Source organism: Macaca mulatta, chromosome 4 (assembly GCF_049350105.2).
Source record: "Macaca mulatta isolate MMU2019108-1 chromosome 4, T2T-MMU8v2.0, whole genome shotgun sequence".
In the NCBI taxonomy this organism is placed as follows: Eukaryota; Metazoa; Chordata; class Mammalia; order Primates; family Cercopithecidae; genus Macaca; species Macaca mulatta.
In genome coordinates, this window is record NC_133409.1 from 146870343 (window position 1) to 146893714 (window position 23372).

Consider the following 23372-nt stretch of genomic DNA (forward strand, 5'->3'; position numbering starts at 1 on the left):
CCACTGACTAGATTTTCTCAGGTAGCTGCCACCCCACCCACCACTATGCCCGCGATGAACCCTATTCTCCTCTTCCTTTCTTCAGCCCTGGCACTAAAGATAGCGCAGCTTGGGCCAGGCATGGTGGCTCATGCCTGTAATCCCAGCACTTTGGGAGGCCGAGGCAGGCAGATCACACGAGGCTAGGAGTTTGAGACCAGCCTGGGCAACATGGCGAAACCCCGTCTCTACTAAAAATATAAAAATTAGATACGTGTGGTGGTGCACGTCTGTAATCCCAGCTACTTGGAGGCTGAGACATGAGAATTACTTGAACCTGGGGGGCAGAGGTTTCAGTAAGCCAAGATCGCACTGCTGCACTCCAGCCTGAGGACAGATCGAGACCCTGTCTCAAAAACAAAAAAAGTCCGGGTGCAGTGGTTCATGGCTGTAATCCCAGCACTTTGGGAGGCTGAGGTGGGCGGATCACTTGAGGTCAGGTGTTCAAGACCAGCCTGGCCAACATGGTGAAACCCCATCTCTACTAAAAATACAAAAATTAGCTGGGCATGGTGGCGCACGCCTGTAATCCCAGCTACTTAGGAAGCTGAGGCATGAGAATCGCTTGAACCTGGGAGGCAGAGGTTGCAGTGAGCCGAGATCACACCATTGCACTCCAGCCTGGGTGACAGAGGAGACTCTGTCTCAAAACAACAACCACAATACAGCCAGGCACTGGGTTTAATTTGTATGCTGGCAAAAAACCTTGGCTTTTTTTTTTTTTTCGGTCTGCCTCCCAGTGTTAGCTATCTCCCCTGTCCACCCCCCAGCATTATGCCAGAGCCAGAAGCCCTCTGATCATGTCACAGCTTTGTCCCACTTACGAGGCTGGAGCTTCATACCCTCAGACAAGACAAGGGCCCTGAGCCAGAATGAAGGGGCATGAATGCAGCAATGTAGCCCCTCACCAAAGAGTAGTCTCTAGCAAAATAATTTCTTGCGTGGCGTGTGGGGGAAGGGCAGGGGGGCTCACGCCTATAATCCCAGCACTTTGGGAGGCTGAGGCAGGAAGATCACCTGAGGTCAGGAGTTCAAGACTAGCCTGGTCAACATGGCGAAACCCCACCTCTACTAAAAATACAAAAATTATCCAGGTGTGGTGGCTTGTGCCTGTAATCCCAGCTACTTGGGAGGCTGAGGCAAGAGCATCACTTGAACTCGGGAGAGAGAGGTTGCAGCGAGCCACAATAGCGCCACTGTACTCTAGCCTGGCAACAGAGCAAGACTCCGTCTCAAAAAATAAAAATAAAAGAACTTCTTGCAAAACAAATCCCTGGACTGCTCTAATTCAGACATATATGCATGTGTGCGTGTACACACACACACACACAGACACACACACACACAGCCTGCAGCGCACATGCAGCCCCCATGCTCCCATTCCAATACCCACTGTCTGGCTCCAAGAAGAAACTCAGCCCTTCGGAGAGCTTAGGTGCAGGGAGGGGCACGACTCCATCCATTGCCCATTGGCAGGTGGATTTCATGGGCAGTGGTAGTTAGGAGCTTAACCCAAATGATCCAGAGCTCTAGAGACCTGGTCTGCGGCCAGAGCAACTAAGCCACCTGGGGCCCAGTCCCTCCCACCAAGTCTAGCTGTCTCCCTTCCCCATCTCTGCTAGGAGTAGGGAGGGGCTCACTTTCAGGGCAGCCCTCTGTGCTCAGCTGGGCAACCCCCAAGTGCCTCGTACTCCTTGTGGTGACTCAGGCGTTTCCCTGATGCCCATTGGCAGGCTATACAGTGTGGGAACACTTCTGCCCTACCCAGGGGATGAGTGGGGACAGTCAGTGTGCCAGGGGCCTCCATGGGCTCCATCTGCCACATAGTACAGCCTGATGGGCCTTCATACTGTACTAGAGCCTAAGCTGGATCACCACTTCCATCACAATCGTACCAGCTTCCCTTCTCCAAGAACTTATTACACACCATGCTCTGTGTATGTTGGCAACTGTAATCCTCACAACAACCCTAAGAGGCAGGTACTATTATTATCCCCATTTAACTGATGTGGAAATTATGGCACAGAGAGGGAAAGTAATTGGCTCAAGGTCACACAGTAACTAGAGAAGCAGGATTTGAGTCAAGGCAGGTTGGCTCAAGTCTTAGCCACTCTACTGTGTGTCTCATATATGGTGCTAGGTAAGACTGGATCAGGAGCTGGCATGTCCTTGCCCAGCTGGGGCTCCTTAGCCTCAGTCGGGAGCCATCACCTCTGAATCCTCTGTCTGGCTGCCAGTCCCCAGCTGTTTCTGTCAAGAACTCCTTGGTGAAAGCCCTTCTGGACATTACTGCCAGAAAATGACCCCTGTGTGCTGAAAACAGCCACAAGCTCTGGTCCCTGCCTCCCTCTCCAGGCCTATCCTCCTGCTCTGCCCACCTATGTGCCTCAAGATCCCGCATCACTCCCTGAGCATGGAGGCTTGAACTGGCATCTGCCTGGAACACCGTCCCCTCCACTAGCTAAGACCTTCTCTCCTTCAAGACCTGCCTGCACCTCCTCTTCCGGGAAGCTCTCCTAGACTAGCTCCATTCTGTTCCTTCTCACCACAACCCCGACACAGGCCCTCCAAATCTGTAATCGCTACACCAAACTGCAGTGTCTGCGAACTGCTCTGGCCTCACCATGTTATCAGTTTCCCAGAGAATGCCCTGTATCTTACTGAGGTGGGTCCCAGCACCTGGCATTTAGTGGGTCCTCAACATACACTTGCTGAATGAATATACTAAAAACATGAGCCTTAGCCACACTATTCTGAGTTGTAGCACTTGCCACTGTATCAGTTTTCATAGATTACTGCCATCGAGATGCAATACTCCAAAGAAGTGAATTCCACCGGCTTCAGTCAGGCCTGGGTTCACACCCTGGCTCGTCCCTCTCACTCTATGACTTGGGGAAGACACTAAAACTGGGATGCTAGCACCTAACCTGAGAGGCTGCTGTGTGGAATAAGTAATGATGCAGTAACTTAACAGTGCCAGGTAGATAGTAAGGGTCCTACAAATAAGGACCACAGCGGTTGCTGCTATTATTATCACCCATGGCTTGTGTTAAGGGATTGTAGGGTGATATTCTAGCTCTAGAAATGTGCTAGCCTGCTGAAACCCAAGGGACCTCCACAGACAGAACTTCCCAGTTCCCTGCCTCACCATCAATTGTGGGGAGAGAACCGGCAGGGAGCCCCCTAGTCTGGGCACATGCTTCTTTTTTCAGGGAGAAGGGCCTAAACCTTCCTCCCCATCTTGCCCCACATGTGGGTGACCCAGTTGCTGTCATCTCCTTCCTCCCACATTGCAGCGGAATAAGGGGCAGCCTCTGGATACAAGACAGAGGTTGCCCCGTCTCCATGGCAGGTGCTTTTGGGATCAGAAGTGAGGGATGTCATGGGAGAATGGGTCTGCTGATTCTCTCCTAACCTTTCTTATCAATCATTAATCCAAGTGCTGACCTAGTGACCTGGTTTTCTAGGCCAGCAACTCTGCCGTGTTCTCTGCTTACTATTCGCCAATCCAGGTCACCCCACCCTCTTAAGAACACAGGAGAAGCCCGGGTGGCCTTCTAGCTGGCCAGAGTCAGCCCAGAGAGTCACCTGAGGCCAATCCCCAGGAGTGGCCTGGGGCTGGTTTTGTTCAGAGACTGCTGGAACCAGAGAAAAGACAGCCAGGAGGCCATCCATGCATTCCACAATTCTTCCCATTGCCCCAAGAGGCAGCCCCCAGGAACAACCAGCCTCCAGGACCAGAGAATGCCTGGAGAAGAGACTAGAGACAGGAGGGTACTCTTCACCAGGGATGGGAAAGCTGCCACAGAAGGGGGCCTTGGGTGTGCCCACTCACCCACCCGCAGTAGGGAGAGAGAGGAATCCAGATCCCTGTATCAGCTCTCCACTGGGAGAACTGACATGCTGACCGCCTCTGACCGCAGTCGCTGAAGACTGCGAAAAATCTGTGGTTTTCACAAGGAGAAGCTCAGCAATGTCAAAGCATGTACACATGCATAGAAACAAAACTGAAAAGACATGGCCACAAATGTTAAGGGTACTTTTCTCTGAGGGGTGGGGCTGTAGGTGATTTTTATTTTCTTAATTATATTTTCCTATGTTATCCAGTTTCTTCACAGTGAGCGTGGGATACCTTCATAATCTGGGGTTGGTTGGGGGAAGAGGGAGACATTTTAAAAAACAAATAAAATGCTGAGAGATGCCAATGAGGTAAATGAAAGGCCTGCTCAGGTCCCAGAAGAGACCCAGATCTCTCCTACCGAAGCCTGAACGGGCCTGAGGCCCCTCACACTACTTGGAGAGGGCTTCCAGGGTAGGGTGTTTCTGCTGGCCAGCAGAGGGACAGGCCAGGGACCGAGCCAGAGCCCTTCTCAGCTAAGACCACAGGGGCTATGGTTGTGGACACTGTCCCTGCCCCTTTGCTCTTCTTCTGGTCCCTGCCAGCTGGTTTCATTCACTTGTTCAACAAATATTTGTCAAGTACCTACCACCATGTGCCAGGCTACATTAGCCAGCAATGACCAGGGCTATGAAGGACAAATGCCAAGCACGGTGCGGCACTCAGAGCACGAGTCAGGTGCGGATGGTCAGGAGAGGCTTTCTTGAGGACCTTCCTTACGTAGCCTTTGGCCCAGGCAGGCTGAGAGGGATTCCAGGGTGATGGGAACAGCGATGTGAAAAGGCCCAAGGAAGGAGGACCCAAGGAAGGAGGTCTGTGGGTAGAGAGAAGGGCTGTGGCTACAGGTCACTCAGGGTCTTGAAGGGTAAGCTGAGGATGTGGGTGTTTTTTCTAGGAGGAGCAGAGAGCCAAGGGGGTTATGAAGAGGATGGGAAGGAACAGAGCCGCATTTTTACAAAGACCTTTCAGGCTGCTGTGGAGGATAAGACTGAAGATGATTTCAGCCAGGCTCGGAGGAGCAATGGTTACAACAAACCTGGCAAGGGAGTCGGCGGGATGGGAAGGCCACCTCCCGGAGCCCTGCAAGGTCTGGGAAGCAGCTGCCTGTTGTGTTCCCGGGAAGACTCAGGCTGAGGAGATGAGGGATGGGCCCCTGACTCAGAGCTGAGTACCTCTCTGGCTGCCCCACCTGTGTCCTCACTGAGTAAAATGTCAGAATTAGATCATCTCCAAGGCCCATTCCTGCTCTGCCCAACGGGGCTCCAGCCTCCCCGAGGTCCTGGTCTCAGTGATTCCCGACTATGACACACATACACAAACACAGGTATCTGGGGAGCAGATGTGGCACTTGGCACTGCCTGGCATGAGGTCAATCGACATTTACCAGCCACATTCCCAGGCTTGACAACTATACCCAAGCCCCTCACACATCTGACACAGAGCTCTTGTGACCAGGATGCCAACCATAGGTCAACAGCCCTGCTCTAGGGGCTCTGTGGTTACAATGTGGACACCATCACTTACACCTTTTTTCTTTTTTTTTGACAAGATCTCCCTGTCACCCAGGCTAGAGTGCAGTGGCACAATCACAGCTCACTGCAGCCTCGATTTCCTGGGATCAGGTGATTCTCCCACTTCAGCCTGCTGAGCAGCTGGAACCACAGGTGTGCAGCACCACGCCCAGCTAATTTTTGTATTTTTTGTGGAGACAGGGTTTTGCCATGTTGCCCACGATGGTCTCGAACTCCTGGGCTCACGTTATCCGCCTGCCTCGGCCTCCCAAAGTGCTGAGATTACAGGTATGAGCCACCATGCCCAGCTACCTATTTCTTTTCAAACAGTTAAGACTAGGACAGCCCTTTAAGGGTACCTGGATAGCTCAGCTGGTAGGGCATGAGACTCTTAAGTTTCTGAAGTGCTTTCAGGTACATCACACCTTATTTAATTGACCCAGTGAGATGAGTGAAGGCAGGGCTATTTCATTGATCACTACACTCCCTAATCTGAGGGAAGCTCAGACTGGCTCTTGCTGGCTTGTGAATGCTCTGGGTGAGGGGACGAAGGCTGGAGGTAAGGAGAAGGGCAGCCACTGAGTGGTGGCCAGCAGGCCCCATGAGAGGCAATAAAACTCTGGCCCAGGAGAAATGGGACGCGCAATTGCGGCGGGGAGGCAGGAATAGGGATATGTAGGGCTGAGTGACTTCTCAACCTTCCCAGGGAGACAGGAGACACGGAAAAATCCCACAGCTAAGCTATGATTGGCCAGTCTGTCCAGGAGAACCCAGGGATCTCAAGTTCAAGTCTCACCTAAAAGCATTCATGTTCGTTGACCCTATACTTCCCCTCATAGGAAAACATACTGAGCTGTTCACTGCAATGTTATTTATAATAACAAAAAATCAGAAATGGCCCAATGCCCAATATTAGAGGAATGGTTAAATATATTAAGGCACATCCAGGAAACTGAGTATTACCTAGTCATTAAACTCATGTTTTCATAGAATATTTAATAACTTAAGTGAAAAATACAATACGAATTTACATAAAGATCATGATTCCCATGAAAATGACAAAATAATAGAAGAAAGTTTCCCTGTATGAATAGAGTGGTAGGTGATTTTTTTTTTAATATCATTGTACTTTTTTTTTTTTTGAGACAGTCTTGCTCTGTCACTAGGCTGGGATGCAGTGGCGTGACCTTGGTTCACTACAGCCTCCACCTCCCGGGCTCAAGTGATCCTCCTACCTCAGCCTCCAGAGAAGCTGGGATTACAGATTCATGCCACCACACCCAACTAATTTTTGTATTTTTAGTAGAGATGGGTTTTCACCATGTTGGCCAGGCTGGTCTTGAACTGAACTCCCCCTGGATCACAAGTGATCCTCCCACCTTGGCATCTCAAAGTGTTGGAATTACAGGCATAAGCCACTGCACCTGGCCTTTGTGTTTTGTTGTTGTTGTTGTTGTTTTTTGAGAGTCTCACTTTGTCGTGCAGGCTGGAGTACAGTGGCATGATCTTAGCTCAGTGCAAACTCTGCCTCCTGGGTTCCAGTGATTCTCCTGCCTCAGCCTCCTGAGTAGCTGGTATTACAGGCGCCTGCCACCACACCCAGCTAATTTTTGTATTTTTAACAGAGATGGGGTTTCACCATGTTGGCCAGGCTAGTCTTGAACTCACCTCAAGTTATCCACCTACCTCGGCCTCCCGAAGTGCTGGGATTACAGGTGTGAGCCACCATGCCCGGCTTTTTTTTTTTTTTTTTTTGAGACAGGGTCTCACTGTTGCCCAGGCTGGAGTGCAATGGCTCCATCTCGGCTGACTACAACTTCTTCCTCCCGGATTCAAGCAATTCTCCCACCTCAGACTCCCATAGCTGGGACTACAGACACGCATCACCACGCCCGGCTAATTTTTATATTGTTTGGTAAAGTCAGGGTTTCACCATGTTGGCCAGGCTGATCTTGAACTATGACCTCAAGTGATCCACCCGCCTTAGCCTCGCAAAGTGCTGGGATTACAGATGTAAGCCACCACGCCCGGCCAATGTCACTGTACTTTTAAACTTTTGGTAACAAACACTTATGATCTTCATTTTATTTGACCCACGACAGCATGTGATATGACTGCTTGATCCCTCCTCCTCTATGACTTCTCTTCATTTGGCTTCCTCCCAGGTTTTACTCCGATGTCACTGGCGGCCCTTTATCAATCTCCTTTGTTGGCCCCAGTTAGCAATTTTCTGCCTAATCTCTAAAGGGCTCCTTCATTCTCCATCTATGCTCCCTCTCTTTATGATCTTATGCCGGCTGGTGCCTTCCAATGCCTGTTGTATGCTGATGATTCCCCAGTTTATTTCTACAGGCCAGCTTCTCTGACACCTCCACACGGATGTCCAATGGCAGCACAAGCCTAACACAACCAAAACCGAGCCCTTTACCTTCCCCCATGGTCTCTCTCATCTCAATGAAAACTTCAACCTTCCACTTAAGAGTCAATGAATCCTGCTGGCTTTGCCGTTAATAAATATACAGAATCTAATCACTTCTCACCACCTCTACTGCTATGACCCTGGTCCTAGCCAACACCATCTCTTGCCTGGATTACTTTATCAGCCTCCTAACTGGCTTTTTGGCTTCTGCCTCCCGCCTTACCACCCAGTCTCTGTATGCAGTCACAGTGATCCTTCTAAAATACAATTCAGATTCTGTCCTTCCTGTGATCAAATCCTTCCTGGAGCTTCCTACCTCAGAGAAAAAGCCCATCTTAATACCTGCCAGCAAGTCCTTCTGGAACTGGCACCCCTGCCTGCTCCACTCCTTCTGGTATATTAAGTATCAGGCACACGGCCTCCTGCTGGTCTCCACACAGCAGGCATATCCTGCCTTGGGTGGGCCTTTGCGGCCACTGTTCTCTCTAGCTACAGTTCTTCCCCTACCCTAATTACCTATCTCCACAGCTCACTGCCTCACCTCCTTCAGGTCCTTTCTCAAATGTGGCCATCTCAGTGAGGCCTTCCCTGGCTTCCCTGCTTCAAACCTGCGCAGTCCACCCTCAGGTACTTCCATCTCCCTTCCCTGCTTCAGCTTTCTCCGTCCGTCTTACGGCTATCTGGCAGAGTGTATATACATTTCCTCATTTGTTTAGTGCTTGTCTCTTCCTAAAGAATATAAGCTCCATGAGGCAGAGATTTTTGTCTGTTGTTAGATTCACATAATCCTCAAGTACCAGAGGAGCAACTGGCATAACTGGAAAAAGATGTCTGTTCACCATGTAACTTGAAGCAGTCCTGTAGAGATCATTGCTCCACAGGCTTCAGTTTTCCATGGGTATCTGACCCTGCTTTCAGACCATTCCAGACCCTACAAAGGAGGAGCTCATTCAGATGAGCATAAATTGGTAGAAATGTGGTGGAGGGCGAATCTAGAAGCCTGAGGGGCCTAGCAGTGTCTCGTTAGTTCTTTTGCTAATCTGCCAAGTGATGTTGCGGTTGGTGGTTCTGTGGTGCGGCGGTGGCGGGGCGGGGCGGGGGGCGGCGCTTCATTTTTCCCATGGGGAGGCAGCACTGGTGCTTCTTCCTCCCTTAAACTCTACAATCCTCTTACTGAGCAGATCCCAAAGCTACTATTACTCAATGGAGGGAGGCCTCCCTGACTCAGAGTCCTAGGTCAGACCCAGGGTGGGGGTGGGGAGGTGTTGACAAGTCCTTGGGTACCTTTAAAACATTTATATTTTCAGGAAGAAATATAAGACCAGTCAGTATCTGTACCTACTCACAGGACAGGCTGTGCACAAGGGAAGAGTGAAGGGCAGCTGACTCCTGAGTCAGTTTTTTTTTTTTTTTTTTTAATAAAAACAATTTAAAGCAGAAGAAACAGGGCCGGGCGCGGTGGCTCATGCCTGTAATCCCAGCACTTTGGGAGGCCAAGGTGGGCGGATCATGAGGTCAGGAGATCGAGACCATCCTGGCTAACACAGTGAAACCCCGTCTCTACTACAAATACAAAAAATTAGCCGGGTGTGGTGGTGGGCACCTGTAGTCCCAGCTATTCGGGAGGCTGAGGCAGGAGAATGGCGTGAGCCCGGGAGGTGGAGCTTGCAGTGAGCCGAGATCGTGCCATTGAACTCCAGCCCAGGTGACAGAATGAAACTCTGTCTCAAAAAAAAAAAAAAAAAAGAAGAAGAAGAAGAAGAAGAAGAAATAAAATACTTAAGAGTTTCAAAGAAGAAAATAAAGATTGAGGGGTAGGGTATTCTAGGTAGGGGAAATACAGGATCCTAGGCCCAGGAGAGGAAGATGGAGAAAGAAACGAGGAGACAGGGAGGCAGGGAATGGAGAAGGCTGGGGAAGCATGTCATACCAGATGCATGCAGAAGACCTTCTACAACTCTTCTTCCATGAAGCCTACCCAGCTTCCGTGTGAATCAAACAGTGCATAGCACCTATGTGTGCCAGGCATTATTCTAAGCTGCTTTCATGGAGCAACTCCCTTAGGTTTTAAAAGTGGACTATAAGGCAGGTACCCATTATCCCCATTTACAGATGAGAAAATTGGAGCATGGAAGAGTGAGGTAACTTCCAAGACTGTAGGAGCCAGGAGCCAGTAAGCCATCAGAGCAGGAGCTCTTAACCACTCTACTGTACTGCCTCTCACTACCATTCCTGAACTCTAATGCTAAAAAGGTGTTCTATATCCTGACCGATTAGACTCTCCCTTCAACTAACTGCCATTCCTGGTCCTTTCGTGCCTGGTCCTGGTCACCAAGTCTTGGCCTGCACCTTTTCCTCCCCAAACCCATCTTCTCTAGGTGAAACCTCTGTCACTTCAGCATTTGTCATTTGACAGGTTCCCAAACCCTGTTCCTTAGTTCATCATGTCCTCTTGATGTGTGGCTCCTAACACTCCCAGGAAGTAAGATGAAGTTAAAGTGTTGAAATGACACGTCCCACTGCTTACAGTCCACTACGACTCCCAGGCAGACCAGTCGTCACCGCCTGAACATCAAGTCAGACCTTCCTGTGCTTACTGAAATAGAAGGGGGTCCCTTTACATCCACCCATTCCAAAGTTTATCCTGTTGCTCCTGATCTGTTGTTAGAGCTCTTTGAGGGTTTTCTAAGCCCGATTCTGTTCTCCAAAGCGCAAACAATCCCTCGTCTCATATCATCTGTAAACCTGAAGAGTATGTCTTCTACCTCTTCTCCTAAGTCAATCAGGGACTTTCCTCAAGCAGTCATCTGTCTATTAACCTTTGGATAAGGCAGTTCAATGCATCTGTAATCCAATGCCTTGCACCCCCCTCTCTATCCCAAGGTGCGAAGATAGTGAGTGGGCTACAGTGGAGAGAGCACTAGTGCTGAATTATATGACAGGTATGCCCCCAGCCCTGTCTTTACTACGCTGTGTACCTCTGGGCAACCCGCTACCCTCTCTGTGGCTCAGCCTTTCTATCTGTGACATGGGACTAATGACCATGGGCCTTCTTTAATGGCAGTGGCAATGCTGAGATGAGGGAGCAAATGTAAAAGACACTTGTATTATACACACCAAAATGTTACCTCTTAGGGGTCATTTCTATTTTTTTTTTATTGCTTACCTGTTTTTTTTTTTTTTTTTTTTGGCAGGGGGTGGGGAGACAGGGTCTCACTCTGTCACGCAGGTTGGAGTACACTGGCGTGATCTCGGCTCACTGGAACCTCCGTCTCCTGGGTTCAAGTGATTCTCCCAATTCAGTCTCCCAGGTAGCTGAGACTACAGGTGAGCACCACCATGCCCAGATAATTTTTGTATTTTTAGTAGAGATGGGGTTTTACCATGTTGGCCAGGCTGGTCTCAATCTCCTGGCCTCAGGTGTTCTGCCTGCCTTGGCCTCCCAAAGTGCTGGGATTACAGGCGTGAGTCACCATGACCTGCTGCTTATCTGATTTTTCTACATTTTCTAAAATGAACATGTGCTGTGTCTAGTAAGAATTAAAAAAAAAAAAAAAGGTTTTACAAGCATGATATAAACGATTGTGGAGAATAAGATGAAGCAGAAAAAGCTGAAGACGCCTACCTCAAGATCCATGTCATGGAATTCTCTGCAGATGCCCAAGAGCAGCAGGTGACACAGACGTGGGGCCATGGCAGGATGGCCGTGACATACAGTTGAAGAAAACAGTGAGTGGCCGAGCTGCGCATCTGTGACACACTCATTTTGTTTAAGACACTGATGCAGAGCTACACACACTTGCCCCACAACCTAAACTACTGGGAGGGGAAACCAGTCTAAGAACAGGAGGGAAGGGAGAATGAGGGGGACTGGTGGGGAGATAAATACCTTTATTCATGTTTGTAGTTTAAATTGTTTTTAAAACGAGCATCAACATCTTTTGTAATAAAGTGCAGTAGAAGAGTCTGGAGTCTTGTAAATGGATCTCACTCGAGTAAAGGCAGCCCAGGAGCTGCAGGCACATAATGACACCAGTAAAGCAGCAAAGCTCTCCTGCTGCTCAATCTTACAGAAATGTTTAGTCTTGTTCTCAGTCCTCCTGTGCCTTTCCAAGTGCACGCCTAGCTGATTGCTTTCTAAGGTCCCATATAAGCACCCACTTAACAAATATTTGAGAAGCATGAAGTCCCCAAGAGAGGAAAGGAAGAACCAGAGTGAAAGGACAGATAAAACAAGAGGTTTCAAATCTCAGGGAGCCCAGAAAGACTTCTTAAGCATCAAAGCACGCTAGAGATTCAGAAAATTGGCCCATGCTGTCACCTCCCAATTCTCACATAGTTCTGACAGCAGCTTCCGGATTTTATATTATACCTGCATGACAGCCGGCTCTCAGTAAGAATATGGGTCAAAAACTGCAATCTCACTCCTCAGGACTCAGAGCCAGGAGAATGGGTGTGCGCGATAAGATAGGGAAATGCCAGAACCAGAGTGACTTATTGATGACACTTGGGGAATTCATTCAGAGAGTGCAAGGTCTCACACGCCAGGTCATGTTGGGCTTCTAACCAGTCCGGATCTCAGCCCATCCAGCAGGAGACAGAAGGGACTCTCTTGAGTCAGGTAAAGCACTGCCTCTGTTCACTGAGCGAGCATTACAAGCAGTGATGACCAGGAGTCTGTCTATAAACCCTGTTTCCTTCCGGGGCTCTCCCTCCCAAGGTGCCCCGTCCCTCCACTCCTGCTCACTTGGCTGCCAGAGCCCTGGGGGTCTCTCCAAGATGCAGGGTCAAAGGTGGCCGTGAGCCAGGGGAATAAGAACTCCCCAGAGCTCCCTACAGGGCCCATACAGCACAGCCTATGCCTCACCAAGCCACTGGCCCTGGCCCCGAATTTGGCCCCCTTCCTGGTGGCCTATGAGGATGAATAGTGTAAAGAGAGGCAACTGGGGCCGGGCGCGGTGGCTCAAGCCTGTAATCCCAGCACTTTGGGAGGCCGAGATGGGCGGATCACGAGGTCAGGAGATCGAGACCATCCTGGCTAACACGGTGAAACCCCGTCTCTACTAAGAAATACAAAAAATAGCCGGGCGAGGTGGCAGCGCCTGTAGTCCCAGCTACTCGGGAGGCTGAGGCCGGAGAATGGCGTGAACCCGGGAGGCGGAGCTTGCAGTGAGCTGAGATCTGGCCACTGCACTCCAGCCTGGGCTATAGAGCGAGACTCCGTCTCAAAAAAAAAAAAAAAAAAAAAAAAAAAGAGGCAATTGGAACCTGAGAGGGCTGATCCTCAGGGTCTCTCAGTTCTATAGCAACAGGACAACATGACCTTGACAAGGAACACCATTTCCTGCTTCAGCCGGAGCCAGTTTTCCCCAAAACAACTGCTCTGGGGAAGGACACCAGGGTAATATGAGGAGCAGACGCTGGGTCTTTCTACTTACCAAGTGCTCTCAGGTGCTACTGGCCATGGGGATGGCTGCTAACTGGAAGATGACAGGTGGGTGGGCTGCTGGTGGGTCACCAGAGCAGAAGGTCACTAAGAGCCATTCTAGAGTGCTCCAGAGTCGCTGTTACAGCCCTCCTTTCTCGCTGCCTCCTCAAGAACCTCCACCCAGATCCTGGGGCGTCCCAAGCACGTAGGCGGTGTTTCCCCACCCACAATGACCTGCTTGGCAAGGCTTGGCACACCTTTCCCCCATTAATGCTTCCTGTCTCCCTCTCTCCCCCAAGGAACCCAGGCAGGCTGAGGCAATACCTTCCTTCATCCACCTGGACTGCCCTTGGAATTCCTGGGCCAATCTGGGGATCCCAGGCATCAACCCTAAAGTGGGCCACTCTCAGGTACGTGCAGCCTGTACTTGCCGGTCTGGGCAGGCGGAGGCTGGAACGGTGCCAGCAGCTCACCTCTGTAACACAGCGTGGAAGCATTTATTTCAAGGGTGGCTGGGGAGCGTCCAACAGCCCGCCTCCCAGCTTGCAGGACAGCCTGCCACATGCAGGGGAGGAACCAGTTTGCTTTGGGCAAACTGCCTCACTTCTCTGAGCCACCCTTGAAATAAATACTTCCGTGCTGCGTTACAGAGGTGAGCTGCTGGTGCCGCTCCAGCCTCCGCCTGCCCAGACCGGGAAGTACACGCTGCATGTACCTGGCACTGGCACTGGCCCATGTTAGGGTTGGTGCCTGGGATCCCCAAATTGGCCCAGGAATTCCAAGGGCAGTCCAGATGGATGAAGCATGGCACCCCTCTCTTCCCTCTCACCTGTCAGGGCCTACAAGGCTTGGTGCTCTTCTGCTTGGTTCTGAGCGCTACTTCCGAGTGCTCAGTGACACAATAACAACAACCAGCCACCGAACAAAGGAGGCAGCTTGGCACAAGGACAAGGGCAGGGCTTTGTCCCCAAACAAAAATGGGTTTGAATCCTAGCTCTGGCACTCACTAGCTGAGTAGCTTTGGGCAAACTGCTTCACTTCTCTGAGTGTCTATTTCCTTATATGTACAATCTTACATAACTCAGAGATGACTTGGCTATGGTCACAGGGAGAGATGGCTGGAGAGCCTGGTCCCAGGTCCTGGCACACCGGCCTCCAGAGCTTGTCTGACTATACTAGGATGTTTCTTAACTGCAGCTACACATGACAGAGAAAACGGTGGTCTCTTTTCCTAAATGGCTGTCAGCAACTCCCAAAGTCAGGGAAAAGTCCTTTCGAAGTTCACTGTCTTAATACAAAAGGAGACTTCACAGATGCCAACTTAACTAGGTGAATCAAGTTAGCATCCCCTTTACTAGGGCCAGCTGGCACTACTGTGCCTCCTGATGTAAGCAACAGGAAGCACACATCACCTATGTGGGTTCCCACCAACAACGTAAACCTGAATCTAATCACAAGGAAACGATCCAACAAACATGGAATGTGGACAATCCATGACACAACATCAAGCAAATGTACCAAATCGTTAGCAACTGGCGAATCTTGGTGAAGGAAATACAGAAGTTCATTGTATTATTTTTTTAACTTTTCTCTAGTTTTAACCTTTAAGAGTAACTTTTAAATATTAAATATGTGTAGTATTACTCTTAAATCATCAAGTGATTTTTATTTGGCATTCATTTTATGTTAATGCTCTCTTCTGCATTTTCTATTATCAGATGTCTGTATCAGGTGGAGATCATTTTTACATGCTAATGAAATATATAAATCTTATATCATAATATATTTGTCCATAATAACAATAAACTATGCATTTATTTTATTATTTTAATTTTTGAGATGGGGTCTTGCTCTGTCACCCAGACTGTCACCACCCGGAGTGGTGCTATCATAGCTCACTGCAGCCTCAAACTCCTGGGCTTCAGTGATCCTCCTGCCTCAGCCTCCGGAGTAACTGGGACTACAGGCACATGCCACCATGCTGGCTGATTTTTCTGATTTTCAGTAGAGACAAAATCTTTCTCTGTTATCAGGCTGGTCTCAAACTCCTGAGCTCAAGCCATCCTCCTGCCTTGGCCTCCCAAAGTGCTGGGATTACAGGTGTAAGCCACTGTGCCCAGCCAAACCACCAACCATGCATTTAATGTTATATCTGTTTCTCTTTTTTTTTTTTAAACAGAAACATCTGAAATTTTATCACAGAAAAAATAATTCCATTTATTATTATGACCACTCGTTATTTAAAAACTCATAAAGTGTTAGGAAAGATATAGAATAACATGTTTTGGGGAATTCCAGGGAATTTCTATTACTTGTTCCTCAATCCTACAAGTTAATAACTGTTGGGAATTTGGAAGCACCAGCATCTTGATGACCAGCCTTTGTTATGACCCCTGCTCCCACATGGCAATCTTCCACCTAGTAGCTCCAGCCAGAGAGACCCACTCAAATAAAATATCATTTATGGGACTGTTTCAGGCACCATGTACAAAAGCACTGACCTAGACCCCTATGGGGAGAGATGACAAAAGGAATAAAACACAGCCTGCCCTTGAAGAGGTAGGTATACAAACTGTGTGATGGAGGCCACATAAGAGGTGGCCACTGTGGAGGAAGAAATATTCCAACTTGGGAGCAGCAGGGATGATTCTGGAGTAGGTATAATGGCCCTTCTTCTAGCTGGGCCAGAAAACTAGAAAAGGCACTCTTAGGGAAGGCCAAGGTGAGTCAGGCAAGGCAGCCGAGAACACAGGGCACATCTGGGAATGGCGAGCTGTCCACTTTGGCTGTGGCACCCCACTCTCTGAAGGACAGATAAAGGGCCAGGACCTGGCTAGCCTTGAATTCCTAGTTGCTAAGGTGTGTAGTAGACTTAATTCTGAGGCCCAGGGTTCCGCCGTCTGGTTCCAATGACTATAACGGTGGAGAGGGGCAAAGAAAGTCACCAGAGGCCTTCAGAAATGACACAGTGATAGAGGGTGAGGGTCTGAAATCTCATCTCTCACCCTTTCAAAGCAATACACTTTCTGTATTTTCCCAGGCATAGCTCTTTGCACATTTTCTTGCTATTGCATTTTAATTCTTTATTTTGGGGAATGTGCTATTTATTTGCCTGCTTGATTTATAATTGGGGTATAACATACTCATGGTTAGAGTATGCAATCTGCATTAATCTTAAGTATAATAAGCCCCATAAATTCCTACATTTATATACCACCATAAAACCATCATCACCCAGGCCAGGCGCGGTGGCTCATGCCTATAATCCCAAAACTTTGGAAGGCCGAGGCAGGCGGATCACCTGGGGTCAGGAGTTCGAGACCAGCCTGGCCAACATGGTGAAACCCCATTTCTACTAAAAATATAAAAATTAGCCGGGCAGGGTGGCAGGCACCTGTAGTGCCAGTCACTCGAGAGGCTGAGGCAGGAGAATCGCTTGAAGCCAGGAGGTGGAAGTTGCAGTGAGCCGAGATCGCGCTATTGTACTCCAGCCTGGGGTACAAGAGCAAGGCTCCGTCTCAAAAAAACAAAACAAAACAAACAAAAAATAAACCAAAAAAACCCATCACCCAGGTCAAGACAGTAAACATTTCCGGCACCCCAGAAGGTTCTTTGTGCCCCTGACCAGCTAATCCCCACAATAAGAAGTAACTACTCTGCTTTTTTTGAGAAAGGGTCTTGTTCTGTTGTCCAGGCCAAGCTGGAATGCAGTGATGGCCTGATCAGGGCTCACTGCAGCCTCAGCCTCCTGGGCTCAAGCTATCCTCCCACTTCGGCCTCCCAAAGTACTGGGATTACAGGTGTGAGTCACTGTGCTCAGCTGTAACCACTATGCTGACCTCTCTCACCATCAGTTAAGTTTTGCCTGCTGTTGTGCATCTAGTTTCTCCTGGTTGGAGTCAGAGCCCACAGAGGGCAGGCACTGAGAGGTTCCTGCTGCCTTGTGACCCTCTACAGTGCTGGGCACGCAGTAGGCATTTAGATGTCTGCTAAGTCAATGATTAGACCAGGGTGGTGGAAGCGTGTCCATGGACACCGACCCTCTGCCACGTGTTTGCACCTTCTGTCCATGCTGCTCTCCTGCCCGAAATGCCCTCCTCCCCTTTTCCTTTGTCTCATTCCTACCTTCCCCTCTTTTTTTTGAGACAGAGTCTCACTCTGTCACCTAGGCTGGAGTGCAGTGGCATGATCTCGGCTCACTGCAACCTCCACACCCCAGGTTCAAGTGATTGTCCCACCTCAGCCTCCTAAGTAGTTGGGATTACAAGTGTGCACCACCATGCCTGGCTAATTTTTGTAATTTTAATAGACATGGGGTTTCGCTATGCTGCCCAGGCTGGTCTCAAACTCCTGACCTCAAGTGATCTGCCCACCTTGGCCTCCCAAAGTGTTGGGTACAGGTGTGAGCCACTGCACCCAGCCTCTCCTCTTTATTTTTTTTTTGAGACGGAGTCTCACTCTGTTGCCCAGGCTGGAGTGCAGTGGCGCGATCTCGGCTCACTGCAAGCTCCGCCTCCAGGGTTCACGCCATTCTCCTGCCTCAGCCTCCCGAGTAGCTGGGACTACAGGCACCTGCCACAACACCCGGCTAATTTTTTGTATTTTTAGTAGAGATGGAGTTTCACCATGTTAGCCAGGATGGTCTCGATCTCCTGACCTCATGATCCGCCCACCTCGGCCTCCCAAAGTGCTGGGATTACAGGCATGAGCCACTGCGCCGGCCCTCCCCTCTTTTTAAAAAAAAGGTTTGGCTCAAGTTCCACCCCCTTCCCGGAAGCTCTCCTCTTCCTGCCCCCGCAGCACGTGCTGCCCACCACACTCCTCTGCAGATGCTGCCTCGCACGTTCTCTCTGAGCGGGTATGTATGCACATCTACAGCCTGCTCCCCATCCTGTCTCAGTCTCTCAAAGGAAAGATCCTGTTTTAGTCTGCATTAAACAAGCCCCAACTCCTCTCACTTCCTCCTTGTTTGCAGAGTATCCTAAGCTGCAAAAAATTTCTTCTGGTCTGTCTTCCTCACAGGGCTAGAAGGATCACACTGGAAAACATCTGTGAAGAGGTTTTATAAGCCACAGTCCACTTAACACACATCATATGTACAACAACAAAGTTTTTTTTTAAAAAAAAGAATGGCCGGATGTGGTGGCTCACGTCTGTAATCTCAGCACTTTGGGAGGCGGAGGTGGGCAGATAATTTGAGGTCAGGGGTTTGAAACCAGCCTGGCCAACATGGTGAATCCTCATCTCTACCCAAAATACAAAAATGAGCCAGGCGTGGTGGTGGGCGCCTGTAACCCCAGCTACTTGGGAGTCTGAGGCAGGAGAATCGCTTGAGCCTGAGAGGTGGAGGTTGCAGTGAGCAGAGATCGTGCCACTCCACTCCAGCCTGGGAGACAGAGCGAGACTCCATCTCCAAAAAAAAGAATGCAGTGTATCTGTATATGCTGATGTGGAAAGATTCCCAAGATACACTTAATAAAAAAAAACTAGGTGTCAGAGCAAGTTAGTGTGCTCCCCACTGCCACGGTTAAGAGCAGGAAGAGGATAAAAACACACGCACATGAGAGTGCACATGGAAAAACTGTGGAAAGAAGGATAGCCAGGAAACCAATCACCTTCACCTTCACCCCTGGGGCTGGGGTGGGAGATCCTGAGTCCAGTCAGTCCCTTTCTGTCATACCACATTCTGATCTATGTGTTATTTGGTATTAATAAACATTTTAACATAAAAATAAACTAAAATGAGGGGCTGAACTTATACCACCACCAGAGTGCTCCCCAGCTTCCTAGAGTTCATCCTGAGGGTAAACTATGGGCAGCCTGCTGAAATCTGGGCTCCGGCCCAGAAGCCACACAGATGCTGCAACAGGCCTGGGGTCAGAAATTCAGCACTAGTCAAAGCAGAGAGAAGAAAAGAGCCTGTGAGCTCACCGACAGCAACTCTTGGGGGCCTGGTAAAGAGCAACAATGGACACAACTCCACCTTTTGCTTGGCAGTCAAAACCTGGGAGCTCAGAGCCTAGGGCCAGAGAGGAATAAGGGGCCCAGGACCCTCTGTGGGTCAACACTGCCCACCCTGTTGTGTGACCCAAACTGATCCAGGACTGGATCAATTTCCAGTTTATAAATTTGTCAGGTGGGGAAAGCAGGCTTCCCCACCTCCTGACAAACATATAAACCAAGATTGGGAGATGCAATCTAAAGGAAAGGGCAGAAGCAACAAAGACCTCCAGGGTGCTGCGAGTCTTCACCGCGCTAAGGGCCCCACGCAGCACAAGACAGGGCCTCCTGGGACTAGAAACCATCCTGTGCTGGAGATGGTAGGACAAAGGCTGCAGCAACCTTTCTGCAAGGCCAGGTCTGTCTCTGTCTCTCACATCTATCGAGCAGCCCATTCTGAAGCCTTGCTCTTCACCTTGAGGAGTTCATCTTCAGGGTTATCAACAAACTCCCATTGCCAGGCCAACAGTGAGGTAGATTCTATTATCATTTTCCTGTTTTATGTCTGGGTGGAGTCTTGGCAGGAGTCTTGACCTTGAAGTTGGTCTCCTTGAAGTTATTCCGTCATCTCCAATATTCCCCAAGATCCAAAGAGCCAAGTACCAAATGAACCAAGTATTTGTTTGTTTGTTTGTTTGTTTGTTTTTAAGATGGGGTCTCGCTCTGTCACCCAGGTTGGGATGCAGTGGCATGACCACAGCTCACTATAGCCTCAACCTCCTGGGTTCATGCAATCCTTCCACCTCAGCCTCCCAAGTAGCTAGGACTACAGGTGTGTACCACCACAACTGGCTCACTAAAAAACCAAATTTGTAGAGGTGGGGTCTCACTACGTTGCCTAGGCTGGTCTCAAGCAATCCTCCTGCCTCAGCCTCCCAAAGTTTTGGGATTACAGGTGTGAGCCACCATGTCTGGCAACCAAGTATTGTTCATCTAAGTTCTCAGTATCTCCCTAATTCAGTATCATCATTTCTCTTGCGTGCTGTCTCTCTTTTCTTTTTCTAAAAAAAAAAAAAAGAGTTGGGAATCTCGCTATGTTGACCAGGCTAGTCTCAAGCTCCTGGCCTCAAGTGATCCTCCCATTTTGGCCTCCCAAAGTGTTAGGATTACAGGCGTGAGCCACCGAGCCTGGCCAACTCTCATCTTTCTCATCTGAATTACTGCAACAGTCTCTAAGAGGGTCCCTTGCTTCACTCTTTGCCTCCTTCCCTGTCTGCAGCAAGACTGATCTTTCTAGATCACAAACCTGATCATATGTAATTCCCTGTTTAGAAATCTTTAAAACTCCCTGCTACTGTCAAAAAAAATCCCAACTCCTGATGGTACAAGGCCCATCTTGATCCAGGCTTGCTTCCCTTTCTAGCTTGCTCTCCCACCACTCTCCCAGGTCAAATGTACCTTGCTCTCAACACATGGCCCCAGGTCTTGGACATTCCCTTCCAGCTGGCCTCCTTCCTCACCTAGCTAGGTCCGTTCTGCCCTTGAGGAAGACCCTCCTTTAGGAAGCAAGTCTTCCTTGCCCAGCATGGGTCAGGTGGGTTGGCTAGGCTCTGCCTCAACTTCTCAGCTGTACGATGGGGCCAACCCCTACTGCCTGACAGCCTGGTGAGGGAGCACGACGCAAAGAATGCGAAGGGCCTTGAAAATGACTAGGAATTACAAATACAAAGCATTAGAACCACCACCAGAGGAACACTGCTTTCTCCTCCCATTTTGAAACAGCTCTCTTGGAGGTCCTGGATGACCTCCTCTTGCCCCACCGCCCCCCCATCTAAGAGGCCCTTGGCTGCTGCCCTGGTCCTGTTCCATCTCACTGCTGCAATGGTTCTGTCAACCACTTCCTCCTGAGGACAGGAGGGTAACTTGCCCAGGGTCACAGTCAAACCTCATAAAGATCGCCTTCCCCTCTGGGGGCTTTGCACTCTGCTTGTTCTTCCTTCACTCGCCCTTGAAATGATGATCCTCCTTCCCTACCCCCACCGCCCTCCCCACCCCATTCTGTTCTTGGCTGCCTGCTCAATCCATCCACTGCACAATCCAACCACTGGCAATTTCACACACCATGACTGCATCCCACACCACTGTCTGGGGGCTCTCTCCTGCTGATTGTGTAAATACCACACAGAAGCTTCGCAGGGGCCTCATAATGTGTTCAAAACACAATCAATTATCTTCATGCCAGGCCACAGGTGTCCCTGGCAGGCAGCAAGTTCTCCATTTGTTTGCTAAGCTGATCACCATATGCTTCTTTCCCCTCCTGCCACCCCAACCGCTACACCTCTAGTGCTTCCCACCCAAGTCAATGGGACACCATCCCTCGGGCACACAGGCTGAACTCCAGCACCAGTGGGTCCTCTCTCACCACTCACTTATCCATTCTCCCCTTTCCTTGACTGGCCGGGTTCAAGCCCTGCCCACTCCTCACCTAGATCTGCCTCTCCACTCCTGTCAGTGACATTTCTAAGCCCAGCCATGATCTGTCACACCCTTGCCCACAAAATCCAACTCCTTCATGTGGGATCCAAGGCTTTCCACACTCTGGCCCCAACATACGGGTGCAATCACTACCCAGTGGGCTAGTGGGCTAGCACTACCAGTAGCACTAATAATAATAATAATAGTAATAATAATAATAACAACACATACTGAATGCTTCCCATATGTCTCTTCATCTCCATCACAGCCCTGTTGGGGAGGATCCATAGGATCAAAATTTGACAGATAAGGAAACTGAGGACAGGAGGGTAACTTGCCCAGGGTACGACCTCATAAGGATTGCACTGTGCCAGAACAATCTTTTAATTCTTTAGCCTTCTCTGACACTTTCAAACTCCTTAGGGGCTGGGATATGCCTGTTTAGAAAATCTCTGCAGCAGGCTTCCCATTGCCTCTCTAACTTCCCAAAGGAAACAGCAATAGATGTTCTTAGGATCAGAATGAAAGATAATGTGGGTCTCCCAAGTTATTCCTAGAATTTTTGAGTTCCGAGAATGAATATCAATGTTTAATTGTCAATAAATTTTGTAGTAAGTAGAAGTATTTTTACACATAATTAACATGACAGCATACCAAGACCTCTGGTTAAATTAATATGGGTGAGGCCGGGCGCGGTGGCTCAAGCCTGTAATCCTAGCACTTTGGGAGGCCGAGACGGGCGGATCACGAGGTCAGGAGATCGAGACCATCCTGGCTAACACGGTGAAACCCCGTCTCTACTAAAAAATACGAAAAACTAGCCGGGCGAGGTGGCGGGCGCCTGTAGTCCCAGCTACTCCGGAGGCTGAGGCAGGAGAATGGCATAAACCCGGGAGGCGGAGCTTGCAGTGAGCTGAGATCCGGCCACTGCACTCCAGCCTGGGCGACAGAGCCAGACTCCATCTCAAGAAAAAAAAAAAAAAAAAAAAAAATTAATATGGGTGAAACAATTATACCCATTTCACAGGACCTGGATAATTTTACTGCTCTAAAATTTCATTTTATGGCAAGCACAGTATAGGTGATGCCAGGTGCCTGGTTAGAACATGCCTCCTGACAACGACCCCGTTCCTGGAGTAAAGTCTCCTGGCAGTGCCATGGCATGTCCAGGAATGAATGTTCTCCTGCCACTGGCCTCTAATTGCCTAATGGGCCTGGGACTTGGCTCTTCAAACACATGGCTCCCATCCCAGAGCTTCCCACTAAGCCAACTATTTCTGTTTCCTAAGGTTCCAGAGGCTACTGCTGATGTCAGAATGGAGGGGCAAAAACAAACCCCAACAGCAACAATGATAACAATGACAAAAAGGAGACAGCAGAAGAGGGGACATAGAGGAAACAAACTACAGGCAAGAATGCCTGCATGATGAACTCGAGACTGTGCCCCTGGAGGGTATGTGAGATACCCACTTTGTGCCTTTCTCCATTCTCCCCCTCTTCCTCACCCACCCTCTGTACTGTATTGTTTACTTATCTATGTCTTCCCTCTGGAATGGGGCACCTTGACTGTTCTTCATAACTAGTAGACTGTAGGTGCTAAATTAATGCTGAATGAATGGCGGCAGACCTTGCTAACTGTTTACACAATATCCATTCTCACCT

At 49.4% G+C, this 23372-nt stretch overlaps 1 protein-coding gene and 1 long non-coding RNA gene across 18 annotated transcripts in view; both read right to left on the reverse strand.

Annotated features, from left to right (window-relative positions):
- Positions 1 to 23372, reverse strand: part of PPARD (peroxisome proliferator activated receptor delta) — an 85791-nt gene that overhangs the window by 21359 nt on the left and 41060 nt on the right. Inside the window, exon 1 of one of the 17 annotated variants that reach the window (XM_028847642.2) lies at positions 13620 to 13732. The exons of 13 other annotated variants lie outside the window; for them this stretch is intronic. The gene's annotated coding sequence lies outside the window, so the exon portion shown is untranslated. Of the gene's footprint in view, positions 1 to 13305; positions 13733 to 23372 lie in introns of those variants that run through there. 3 more of the 17 variants (XM_028847644.2, XM_078000250.1, XM_028847641.2) reach the window with 3 other exon arrangements.
- Positions 6737 to 13122, reverse strand: LOC144340411 (uncharacterized). Its single transcript, XR_013416518.1, has 2 exons — positions 12852 to 13122; positions 6737 to 7151 (listed from the first exon to the last, which is right to left on the reverse strand). It is a non-coding gene; the product is annotated as an uncharacterized LOC144340411 (long non-coding RNA).